The 12,803-nt window shown below is 44.8% G+C and overlaps 1 protein-coding gene and 1 pseudogene across 3 annotated transcripts in view; one reads left to right on the forward strand and one right to left on the reverse strand.

Moving 5' to 3' along the window:
- Positions 1-11,867, reverse strand: part of LOC101993765 — a 40,380-nt pseudogene extending 28,513 nt beyond the window's left edge.
- Positions 1-12,803, forward strand: part of Hecw2 (HECT, C2 and WW domain containing E3 ubiquitin protein ligase 2) — a 302,139-nt gene that overhangs the window by 79,275 nt on the left and 210,061 nt on the right. The gene's annotated exons all lie outside the window — the stretch shown is intronic.

Raw genomic sequence — 12,803 nt, forward strand, 5'->3', positions numbered from 1 at the left:
CCCCCGCCTCCTAATTACAGCCTCACGCTGCCTCTGGCCAGCAAAGCAAACTGATGCCAGGGGGACTTGATGCATCTGCAATTTCACGTTTCTCGAGACCACGCCCTTGTGTGAATGCACTTTATAAGAACGATTTGAGATGACTGGAAGGAATGACAGCTCTGATTTATCTGTGTTGTTCCAAATCTCCTGCATGTATTTTAGTTAATGTGAGTTTTTAATACAATATAGCCTGAAGGTGATATTTTACCCTCCCCTTTTGAAATTGCTTCTCTGTGAACACAGTTGCTTTAATGTCATTCTTCAGGAGCTGTCTACCTCTTTTGGTTAGTTATTTACAGTTGCGTTTTCATTTGTTAATTGTGTGTGTGTGTGTGTGTGTGTGCACGTATGTTCACACACATGCCACAGTGTGCATGCGTCTTGAAGGGGTTGCTTCTCTCCCTCTACCCTGTGAGACCAGGGATGAACTCGTTCAGGGTCATGTCATCACCCCACTGGGTTTTTGTAGCAGGGTCTCTCCTTGAGACCTGCGCTCACCCTTCAGACTAGGCTTGGTAGGTCGGCAAGCCTCAGGGATCCTTTTCTCGGCCTCCGCAGTAGAGGTGTTGCAAATACCTGCTACCATGCCTATACCTGTCATCTTGACCCTTAGAAGACTCCCCAGGAAGGTTGTCGTGACTTCGAGGTCAACCTGGGCTACAGAGAGATTCTCTCTCTCTCAAAAACCAAAAGAGAAACAGTTAAACGGAAAAACCATACATGGGATTTCAAAAACCCTAATTTTTTTTTAAAAGACTCTCTCTATGGTTAATTTTAAATGCATGTTTTAATAATTTTAATATATATCTAAAATTATTTTTTTGCGAATTGGGTATGTGAATATACTATATTAAATCATTTCTGTCCTTTCTTCTCCCTCTCCAACTCTTCTCTTGTCTCCTCCATCTTTAGTTCATGACCTCTTCTTCAGTAATTGTTATTGATATCCATACCCACACATCTACTTGCATACAGACGAAACCTACTGTGCTTATTCTAGGTTATATTCTCAAATATAAATGTTTGAAGTTAGGACTCCCAAATAAGAGAGAATATGTGACATTTATCTTTCTGGGTCTTTGTGACCTGACTTGGTGTAATATTTTTATTCATTAAGTTTAATGATTTTTATCTTTCTTTTCAACCAAATAATTCAAGTGTGTCTATCTACCGAATTTTTGTTGTCCATCCACCGACCGATGGACATCTAGGCTGGGTTCATTTCGGAGAGAGTGACAGTGAACGTGGTGGAGTGTTGTCTCTGGGGAAGGCTGTCAAGTCCTTTGGGTTTATGCCAAGGAGTAGTATCCTTGGAGAGCAGTGTAGTGATTTATTTTCAGCTTGTGTAGACGTCTCCATATTGATTTCCATAGGCGTAGATCTATTTTTAGCGTTGGGAGACTTTTCCACATTGATTTTCATAGCGGCTGCTCCAGTTGAAATCCCAACCAACAGTGAATTGAGCATCCTCCTTCCCCCCAATTCTTTTCTTTTGGGGGGGTTGAGACAGGGGTTCTCTCGCTCTGTAGACTAGGCTGACCTGGAACTCAGCATTTGTTGAGGTCATTCTGACTATGGTCAGATGGACTCTCAAAGTGGTTTATGTCTCCCTGATGGCTAAGGATGATGAACGCTTTAGAAAGATATGTCTTAGCAATCTGTGCTTCTTCTGAAAACTCGGCTCAGATTCATAGCCCATTTTTTTTTTAACTGGGTCAGTTGTTTTCTTGACTCTTTGTATATTCTGAATATTAATGCTCCAAAGAGTACACTGTTGCTGAGGATGCCCTCCCACACGCTGGGATTTCTCTTCATTTGATTGGTTGTTTTCTTGGCTCTACAGAAGTTCCTTCGGTTTTATGAGCTCCCGTGGCCAACTGTTGGCCATTTTCCTGAGTGAATGGGGTCCTATTAAAAAGCTTTCCTTTACTGTACCAGTGTCATGTGGCGACTGCCCATTTTGTTCCAATAGGTTTCAAGTTTCACATTGAGGTCTTTGATCCATTTGGAGTTGGCTTTTCTGCAGTGTGGTAGATACAGGTTTAATTTCATTCTTCTTAATGTGGACATTCAACTATCCCAGCACCATTTGTTCAAGCTACCTTCTTATGTCTGTTGTATATTTTGGGTGTCTTTGTCAAATATCAAATATCTGTTTTATATCTATATCTATACGCCTATATATTTACATATAACTATAGGACTTTCGTTCTGTTCTTCTACATATCTGCTTTTATGTCAGTGTTTATGCTGTTTTTATGACTATAGCTCTGTAACTTATCTTGAAATCTGGTGTGACAATCCCTCCAGCCATGCTCTCTCTGCGTGCTATGCACTTTCCATGAAATTGTTGCTTCCATGTGAACTTGAGGGTGTTCGTCTTTGCGTTCGCCTTTCTATTTCTGTGAAGAATTTGACTGACATTTTGATTTGGGTTGTATTAAATCTGTACATTGTTTTTGGTAGTGTGAAATTGTACTTCCTTTGAAATTTTAGCCGAGCCAGGACTCCTATCTCACCTTTTCCCTTCCCTTTTCCCTTTGTGCCAATTAGCCAATCATGTCAGATTTTGAAGTAAGGCTGCTGGGGACAGGATGAGATGCAGCCACCAACTGTGCCGGGGATAAAAGACAGACACCATGTTGGCCCCAGTGTGTTGCTGGCCTGGTTTCTGTCCTGGAGCATCCTGTGTGCAGAGAGAATTGCCTTGATGAGATCCTTTCATTTTTTTTTTTTTTGCATGTTCCTTTTTGGGAGACAGAGATTATTTATTCTTTGTTTCTATAGTAGCATGGCTATTTTCACAATATTAACTCAACCAATCCATGAGCATGGGAGATCATTCCTTCTTCCTATGTCTTCCCCAACCTCTCTCTTCAGACCTTTAGGGGTTTTAAATTGTCTTTTCCTTCATTGGTTGTGTTTATTCCTCGATATATATTTTGGAGGCTGTGGTGGATGGAAGTGTTTCCTTGATCTCATTGAAGTGTATCTCAGTCTATATTCGTATATAGAAAGGCTGTGGTTTTTACTAAGTTGATTTTGTGGTCCTAGAACTTTGCTGAAAATGATCATTTCCAGACATTTTCTGGTAGAATTTTGGGAATCTCAAGTATAATCATGTTAGCTGCAAATAGGGATAATTACATTTTTTTTCTTCTTTGCATTCCTTTAGGTTTTTGTTTTTGTTTTTGTTTTGTTTTTGTCTTGTTGCCATTGCTAAATCTTCAAGCACCGTATTGAAGCAGAGTGGGTTGTGGGTTGGTTAAAGATTAGCCCTGCCTCATTCCAGACATTGTTGATACTGTAGTACATTTGTCATACATGGCCTTTCTTGTGTGGATTTATGTAGTGTGATTACTAAAAACCCAGAGACAGATATGGAGGTTCAACCTGAATGTCAGAGAAACAAAACAGCCAGCCGCTGGGTCTTACCTTTATCTCGGTCCGAAATGACGCTTCAGCCTCCAGGAATCTCCAAATGAGTCCGTGTATAAGAACTGTCTCCTCCTCTCTAGTGCTGGGATTAAAGGCGTGCACCACCACCGCCTGGGTTTCGTGGCAAACTAGTGTGCCTACTGGAATTAAAGGTGTGTGCCACCACTGCCTGGTCTGTAAGGCTGACCAGTGCGGCTGTTTTCCTCTCTGATCTTCAGGCAAGCTTTATTTATGAAAATACAAGTGAAATACCACTACAAAGGTCTGTTCCCTCCGGTTCTTTCTCTAGAACTTTTACCTTGATAAATGTGTAGGCTTGGTTAAAGGCCTTTCTGCGAAATTGTTTTTAAGTCCATATGACTTATGGAATGTATTGGCTTACGTTCTTCGAACAGACAGTTCACTGTTAGAGCGTGTGAGTGGGACTTCTGTCTGGGCGTGGAAGGGCATAGGGCCTGGGTCTTGAGAATCTCACCCAGTGCGAATCCAGAATAAGCTGAGCATGAAGGGATGGCTAGCACAGATGAAGGTTATGGGGCATCTCAGCTGGTGCACCCACGTGTGACTCCAGCTGGGTCTGGAATCTGGGGTGGAGATGTCAAGGATCTAAGGATATTCACTAGTCAGGTTAGCGTTTGGGTGTGACTCCAGCGTGGGCTCAGCATGGGCGTGTGGCCTATTTATGGTTGTGTGTGTGTGTGTGTGTGTGTGTGTGTGAGAGAGAGAGAGAGAGAGAGAGAGAGAGAGAGAGAGAGAGAGAGAGAGAGAGAGAAGGGACTCCCTAGATCCCTAGATGCCATAGACCGGCCGTATGCTGGCCACTTTTCTGCCAACTTGACCCAAGTTTCCCAGAGAAGGAACCCTCAATTAAGAAAATGCCTTAATTGAGCCAGTTAAGCATAGATGGCATTTTCTTAATTAGTAACTAATGTCCATGAGTCCAGTCATTGTGGGGGAGGCCACCGCTGGGTTAGTGGTCCCGGGTTCTCTAAGAAAGCAGGCCGAGCAAGCCAGTAAACAGCACCCCTCCATGACATCTGCATCAGCTCCTGCCTCCAGATTCTTCCTCTGTTTGAGCTCTGTCCTGGCTTCCTTCAAGGATGGGCTACAGCGTGCCATCCTTAAGCCAAATAAACACTTTCCTCCCCAACTTGCTGTTTGGTGCGAAAACAATCAGGAGTGGATCCTTGAGCTTGTTTTTGCCTTCTCCGGGTGTGACCGTTCTTCACCCTTGAAGTAAGAAAGTTTTTACCTGATTTTTTTTTTTTATTTTACAGGAGCCCACAGTTGAGAGACTGAATTTTTTAAAGCGACTTTGGATTTTTAAAGAGACTAAATTTTAAAGTGTTGGGATTTGTAGAGGCTTTGGGATTTTTAATTTCTTTTGACTTCCTTGCTATTTCATTTTAGATAGGGTCTCCCAAATCTCTGTAGGCCAGCATGACAGTTTGTTTTCACTTCCTGAGCAGATACATGTCACTGTTTCCGATTGATGTGGCCCTGTGCGTGCTAGGTAAGCGCTCTGTCAGCTGAGAGCATTCATGCATCGCTTTCTTGTTTTGTTTTGTTTTTTCTTAATTTTCGAGACAGGGTTTCTCCATAGCTTTTGGTTCCTGTCCTGGAACTAGCTCTTCTAGACCAGGCTGGCCTCGAACTCACAGAGATCCTCCTGCCTCTGCCTCCCGAGTGCTGGGATTAAAGGCGTGCGCCACCACCGCCCGGCTTGCTTTCTTGTTTTTATGATTGTTTTGTTATTCCATATGTTGGCTCATTTTTTTCTTCTTCTTATGAGTCATTTGTTTCAATTATTTTTTTTTGAGATTATAATATAATTATATCATTTCCCCTTCCCCATTTCCCATGGGTTAGGGAGGCTGTTTCTAATGTTGTACATACTCTGGATATGGATGTGTCATGACTGGAGCCCAAGTTAAAAGCGTGTTTTCTTATTTGCTCTTCTGCATACCGTGGGACCTGCTGGTCCGTGAGATTACAGTCAATGGACCGCTTCCACGGCCTTCTGTTGCCATGGACTTTGTCCTGGGCTTGCAAGCTGTCGGGTTGTTGCTGGGTTTGTTTATGTTTGGGGATCTTTATGTCCTTACACTTTGCCCCATCTTTCTGAACCAAAGCAGCCATTCGGCCTGCTGCTTCCAGGCTGGCTACTTGTTTCTGTTTTGCCAGCAGGTGCCATCTGCTGCCATGCGTGCCGCCGGAAGTCTGGAATTGTGGCAAAGAAGGAAGCGGGGCCGCGATGCTCAGAGATAGCCCTTTATCTTCCGCCTCTTCGGTGGTACTGCCGTGCAGCCTAGGTGGGCATGACTCAAGAGTGACCCAAGCGCCTTACAAAAGAAAGGGAAGTTGATGTTTGTCCTGGGTTGGGTTCTTGCTGCCCAACCTTCCTTCACCTCTGAGATCATTGCATGACTGAAGAAGCTGTACCACGATGCTACCATACAGCCCCCTCGATAGCCCTTACTCTCCTCATTTTCCCTTTATTACCTTCCCTGTCTTCTCATTCCAGCCTCCTGGGTCCGTCTCTGTCCTGTCTCTAAAATTATGTCTTCTGTTTCTTCTACCTTGGGAGATCCTCTCCTCTTCCCCAGTCTCTCACCCACTAGATAACCTCTGTGCTTATATGGATTATAGTGTGCCCGTCAAAGGCTTAAATGCTAGAATCTGCATATAAGACAGATACACAACACAACATTTGTATTTTGAGATCTAGGTGACCGCATCCAGGATAATTTTTTTCCCCCTAGCTTCTGTATTTAACTGTAGTTTCATGGTTTCAGCTTTGCAACAGCGGAATAATATGTTGCTGTGTCAGTTTATGACATTTTCACTATCCAGTCTTCCATTGATGGATATCTAGTTTTTTTTTTTTTTTTCGCAGTGTATGCTATCATAAACAGAGCAGCAGTGAACATAGCTGAACAAGCATCTCTGCCATAGGATGAGGCATTCTCTGGGTATATACCCAAGAGTGACATGGCGGTTTGAATAAGGCTGGCTCTCGTAGCCTCATAGATTTGAATGCTTGGTCACCACAAGGGGCAGCACTGTTTGAAAGGATTAGAAGGGGTGGCCTTGTGGGAGGAAGTGCGTCACTGGGGGTGGGCCTTGAGGTTTTTAAAGCCCAAGCCAGTCCCCATGTCTCTTTCTTCCTGCTGCTCCAGATGTAAACCGCTCAGCGGCATATCTATGTGCATTCTGCATGATCCCTGCTGTGACAATAATGGGCTAACTCTCTGAAATTTAAGTAAGCCCCAACTAAATGCTCTCTTTTATAAGAGAAAACAAAGAGTCTGCACTTTTTCATTCATTCTGATATGTGACCCCATAAAGGACTTCCGTTAAGTCAGCAAGGCCACGCCCCTTCATTTTAAACATCTCCCCCAAAGCACTGCCAAGTCCTGAACCCATCCGTGGATTAACCCATTGCTAAAATAGTGCTGTATTGTTCAACATGTAAGGTTTTGGGGGTGCTTCATATCCTGACAGCATATGTAGGAGATATGGGGAGTGGACGCTGCTCTCCTCAGAACTGATACCCCTGACAGAGCTGGGCCAGAAAGCGCGAGATGGGACGGGAAAGTCTTTGCCAGGTAGGTCACTTTGGAAAGCACACCAGGTTTTCACGATCTTTATATTTCATTTTCACTTCAAAGGAAAATCTTATCTTTGAAGCTAAAACTTGCTTACATTATTCGTTTTCATCTTGTGGTTTTCATTGATTCTAGAAGTATAATTAGAAGGGAGCTTGCCATTTTTCTTCATTATAAGTGATGGGGGTTTTATAATTTGAGACTATTTTTAAGGGTCGCTTAGGCTTTGATTTTGCACAGAGAACCGCTGGGGTGGGGGTTGGCTTGTGGCCACCCTAGAGACTGCACTAGGCTCCAGACACCGGCTTGGGAAGTGAGATGGCAGAAGCAGTGATTTTGGACCAATTCCGAGGCCCGGGAGCATGATTACAAAGCCGGGGTTGCCAGCAGGGCTCCAGGTGGTCAGGTATGGCCTTGAGGATGTCCAAGAAAGCGGTGACAATGGGAGATGCAAGCATTGGACTGGCCTTGAGCCCCTTCGGTGACATCAAGGACAGGGTCTAAGCAGCTGGTGACTCCAGGGATCTCCATCCATACTGTACCCTCCCGACGGCAAATGTGGCTCCGCTGCCCAGCTCTTCCGCAGTTCTAAGGATATGATTGTACTTGGCCAGGTGCTCAGATCGGCGAAGGGCAGCAGGGTGGGCAGCCGTGTTAATCTGCCCAGTGCGGGGCCCTACCCCCAGGTCAGCGATGACGAAAGTATCCTCAGTTCTCCCTAGAGCAATGGGACACCACGATGCCCCAACTATTGGACCAGGTCAGTATACACACCTGCAGAGGCTCAGATGCAGAGCCAATCTGGTTCGCTTGGAGCGGGAAGCAGCTGCATGGCTGCTCACTGACGGCCTCGGCAGTCCTTTTAGTGCTGGTTACTGTGAGATCATCCTCAACCGTGTGGATGCCTGCCTAGCCGTGCACTTTGGCCAGCTTCCCAGTCGATCTGGTCAAAGGGGTCCTCAGTGGACACCACTGGATACTCCCAGATGAAGGACTTACACAGGTCAGCCCGCTGGTCGGATGTGATGTACCCGCTAGAGTCATCAAGACTTGAAATGCGGGTCATACCTGCCAGACCTGAAGAGCTCAGAGACGACCATGTGCATGCCAATGACAAGCCTTCCTAATTGTGTTCTTTGGCAGCTCCAGAGTTTCTTTGTTCTCCAGGATGTAGGTGCAAACCTGCCCTCGTCACCCACTTTGGTGGCATGGTTCCTGTATTTCTCCTTGATGGCATTCTTCAGGTTGTGATAACCTCTACTGCAGTGCGCGTGACTTCCCAAAAACCAGACGCCCCCACAGGGAGGATCGTGGACTCCTGCATGGCCGGCTTGTTGCCAGCATAGGAACATCCATTGATCACACTGAAGGCTGGGACCGACAGCATGACTTCAGGGTTGCCAGCCAAGTCAGCGATGTGACGGTAGAGGGGTACCCTCTTTTCTGCGGTGCCAGCTTTGCAGGCAGCCAGGGACACTCCCAGGATGGCATTGGCACCGAATTTAGATTTGTTTCCAGTGCCGTCCGTCTCGATCATCAGTTTGTCTATCTTCTCGTGTCCCGCAACATTCCCGTTCACGCTACCAGAGCGGGCGCGATAGTTTTATCGATGCGATGCGCTCGTCAGTCTTTGAGACACCCTTTCCCCACATAGCGTGTCTTATCGTCATCACAGAGCCCTAGTGCCTTAGAGATGGCTGTGGAGGCACCACTGGGCACGGCAGCTGGGAAGAGACCTTTTGAGATGTAGAGATGAACCTCAGCAGTGTGATTCCCACGGGAGTCAAAGATCTCTCGGGCGTGGACCTTGAGATCAGACACGGCGAGTTTCTGACTGTCGGATCACCCCTCAGAAGAACAGAAGTTCTGCAGACACCGCGGAGAGCGCGAGGAAGAGCCCTGCGTGCGAGCCTGTGACCGAGCTTTAAGAGGATTTTGTAATTGAACTAACTGCATACCTGCTTCTCTTCTGGAACTGGTAGTTACAAAGGCGCGGCCGGGATGACGGGCATTTATTTAGCATTTACTAAGTGGAAAGTACTGTGTGTGTTATTATTTCCCATGTCTTCTTTTATCTGTCACTTTTCTCAAAGACACAGTGAAGAAGCCACAGTTACCTCCATCTGGCCAGTGGGAAGCTGGGACTCAGAAGTTCCGGGATTTTGCCTGGAGTTAGAAAGGAGATTGACTGTGAAGTGGGACTAAATTAAGGTTGCAAGTGAATGGTTTTAGCCACTAGGGCATTCCGAAGTGTTCATCCAGTAAGAGGCCTTGAGTTTCGATGCAGGAGATGACTGTAAACTGGTTCAGTCTCTTCTGTAAAGAAAATAGGACTTCTGTAACATGCAAGATGAAACTAATCTATTATTATCAAAGGCTTTGATCTTCTGAGTGAACCGGCTTTGAAGGTGGCTTGGATTGCCGGGATTATATGAAAATTGAGATCTAGTGAGTATACAAGATGATTACCTGGATAAGAGGATTTAGGCAGATCATTTCCTTCAAAAGACTCTGATTTACCCTGAGGTCAACCATCTGATGAAGCAACAGGGAGATGTCCTGGGTTTACACTCCCTCTGATAAGGCTGGCTGGCTGTGTGAGGTCTCATTTCTGCATTGGAGACACTAAAGCTTACTTTTGGGGTTGTTGGGAGGGTCAGGGTGTTGCTACTAGCACCTCTCAGTTTAGGAACAGTGCGGACAGAGTTCATTGTCCAGGTTTTCATTTGAAAGCAGAGACAGCTCACTAGCGAAGGACTGGGTGGCATCTGACTAGACAGAGGTGGCAGAGGCAAGAGAGGTGAAAGCCGAGGGGCTCCGGACCCAGAGCCCTGAGTGCTACTTAAATTGAGGCTCGCAGTTCTGAAATATGGCCTCTTGCAGGCGCAGACCGAGAGCTCCACTTTGAGCAGGATGGGTCAGGTTCCTTACTGGGGAGGGACAGATGATGCTTAATCCAGTTTCCTTATCATGTGCTCAGGTATACAGGAAGGGAGAGCATCTGCATGTCAGTTGTTAAGGAAGCAGTGCCTTCTGGTTGCAATATCATTGTTGTAGAAGGCACAAGACATCAGCACAGTTACCTAGACTCTCAGTGCTGGCTTGGTGGATACCTAGTATCCAAAATCTACCATTCATCTGTCTGTCTGTCTATCTATCTATCACCCGTAAGTCTGTCTTTCCATCTATCTATTTTATATCTCTCTGATATCTATTTGATATCTATCTGTCTGTCTATCTATTACACATCAGTCTGTCTTTCTATCTCTCTGATATCTATTTGATATTTCTCTGATATCTATTTGATATCTATCTATCCTCATTGTTATCTATCATCTATCTATCTATCTATCTATCTATCTATCTATCTATCTATCTATCTATAATCTATCATCTATCTATCTATCCATCTATATACATCTATCCACCTATCCATTATCCATCTATCATCTGTCTATCCATCTATATATTATCTATCTATCCACCTATCCATTATCTATCTATCATCTGTCTATCCACCTATCCATCTATCTGTCATCTATCTATCGATCGATCAATCATTCATTTATCTGTCTATCTGTCTTCTGTCTGGCTCACTCTCTGGGAATTAAGGGTTTCAGTCATAGAAGAAGGCATTAGAAGAATGTATGTGCCTAAGACATGGGACATAAATCTGCAGAACTACTGCCTTAGATGAAAGTGAGGACCCGAGGGAGCCTGCGTGTGGCTGCCGGGCCTTCACACCACCCTCCCTCCGGATAGCTCATGGTCAAATGAGTTCCGCAGTGACCCAGCTGACCTCCAGGGGTGACTCATTTTAATTTCGCTACCAAGCTTTTATAATTCTCATGTAATGTGGCACATAGATCGTGAAGATCCGTCTTACGCAAAGATTCTATTCTATAATCAAGAGATCAAGCTAAAGGCGTCTCTGGAAGAGATGCGGTATGGTAGAACGGGTGGGTCTTACTGTAGTGCAGCCTGGGACATTTCAGGCTTGAAGTGTGACTCTCGCTTGAAGGTTTGTCATGCCATTACATAATCGAGTAATTTCTTCATCATGTGCCTTGGGGAGCCAAGGTTCCTCCTAGATCTGTTATAAAATCATATCAGATATGAGTATGAGCACTCAAATTGTTATGTAAGTCTTTAGTGGAAATTCCTAGTTAGTTTTCACGACAAAAAAAATTTAATGTATACAGCTAAATTTTTATTCAGAAATACAGTACTATTTTCTTTGTTGCTATTGCTGTTCACATAATAAACATAATGAAGTCATTGTTTTCATAAAATTAGGTTCTGATCTGCTTCTCTAGTTAAATCATTAATTTGTTTTCTCATTTGAGTCTATAATGAAAACAACTTGTGACCCCAAGTGGTTGAACAAAAAGAGTAAAGAAATCAAGATTATTGCATTACAGGGCTTAGAGCATAACTGTAGGGCCCCAGGGTGAGTGCTCCAACCCGGGTCTCTGGCAGCATTACTGACGTGGTGTTCCTCAGAGCACAGAAACACGGATGTGGTACTAGGTAGGTAGCAAGTCCCTATGGTACTAGCTGCTTCCTAAGTAGGAGGAAAGATGCAATCTTAAAGATCTGGAGTACGGGAAACCAACCTGAACTTCGCTTTCAGCCAGGGCTAGGGTTCATCTAATGGCCTGTGTTCAGTGGAGTTCAGCGGCACCTGTTGCTGCTGAAGTCCGTGACTTTGTAGCTGGATACTGAGACCCTGCGGGCAGTGCCCGGGGTGAAGCTGGTTGCTTGGTACACAGGACACATAAAATCGAATTGGCTCGTTCCTCCCTCCACTTCTCATTCTTCCTCATTCCCCGCACTGGTGCCCAAGGATGCCGCCTTATTATGGGTGACAGATATTTGAGAGATCGTGATGAACAGCGTTACCGGTGAGAGGGACAGAGCGTTGATGTTTTGTGTCTCGATAGTGTGCCTATGTCCACTCTATCGCCTATCGGAGAGTGGGTGTGTGTTAGGTGCTGTCAGAATTTCTGTGTGGATGCCCTGAGACCCAGCATATCTTGGAATGAATTCATTTGGAAAAAGTCTGTAAAGAAAAGGGACTGCATTACAGTGAAGTCATAGAGCTGGGTCATAATCCATCTCTCTAGATCTTTTTACACACACACATACTTACACACATATACATGCACACAGGCACGCACACACATACATGCACACATACGCGCACACACATACACGCACACACACATACACACATACATGCACACACACATACACACACATACATGCACACACATACATATATACACGCATACACATACACACACACAAACACACTCACACACAAACATACACACACATACATGCACACACATACATGCACACACATACATATATACACGCATACACATACACACACATACAAACACACTCACACACAAACATACATGCATGCGAACGGACACAAACACACATCCATGGTAGGGAGGGGATAACCATTTATAATTCAACAAGGGAGACCATAAACTAACCCTACTCTGACTTCATGATTTTGAACTTTTAGCCTTCAGAATTTTGAGAAAACAGCTTTTTGTTGCTGTTGTTCACGCATCCAGCCTGCCTGTGTCACTTTGCTTTGGCAGCCTGAGAAAATAGCACAGCATGTTGGGACAATTTTAGAATTAATAGTTATCTCTCAAGTTTTCCTGTGGACTCACTGCACTGTGGCATTTTTCC

Source organism: Microtus ochrogaster, unplaced genomic scaffold, assembly GCF_000317375.1.
Source record: "Microtus ochrogaster isolate Prairie Vole_2 unplaced genomic scaffold, MicOch1.0 UNK8, whole genome shotgun sequence".
Taxonomy (NCBI): domain Eukaryota; kingdom Metazoa; phylum Chordata; class Mammalia; order Rodentia; family Cricetidae; genus Microtus; species Microtus ochrogaster.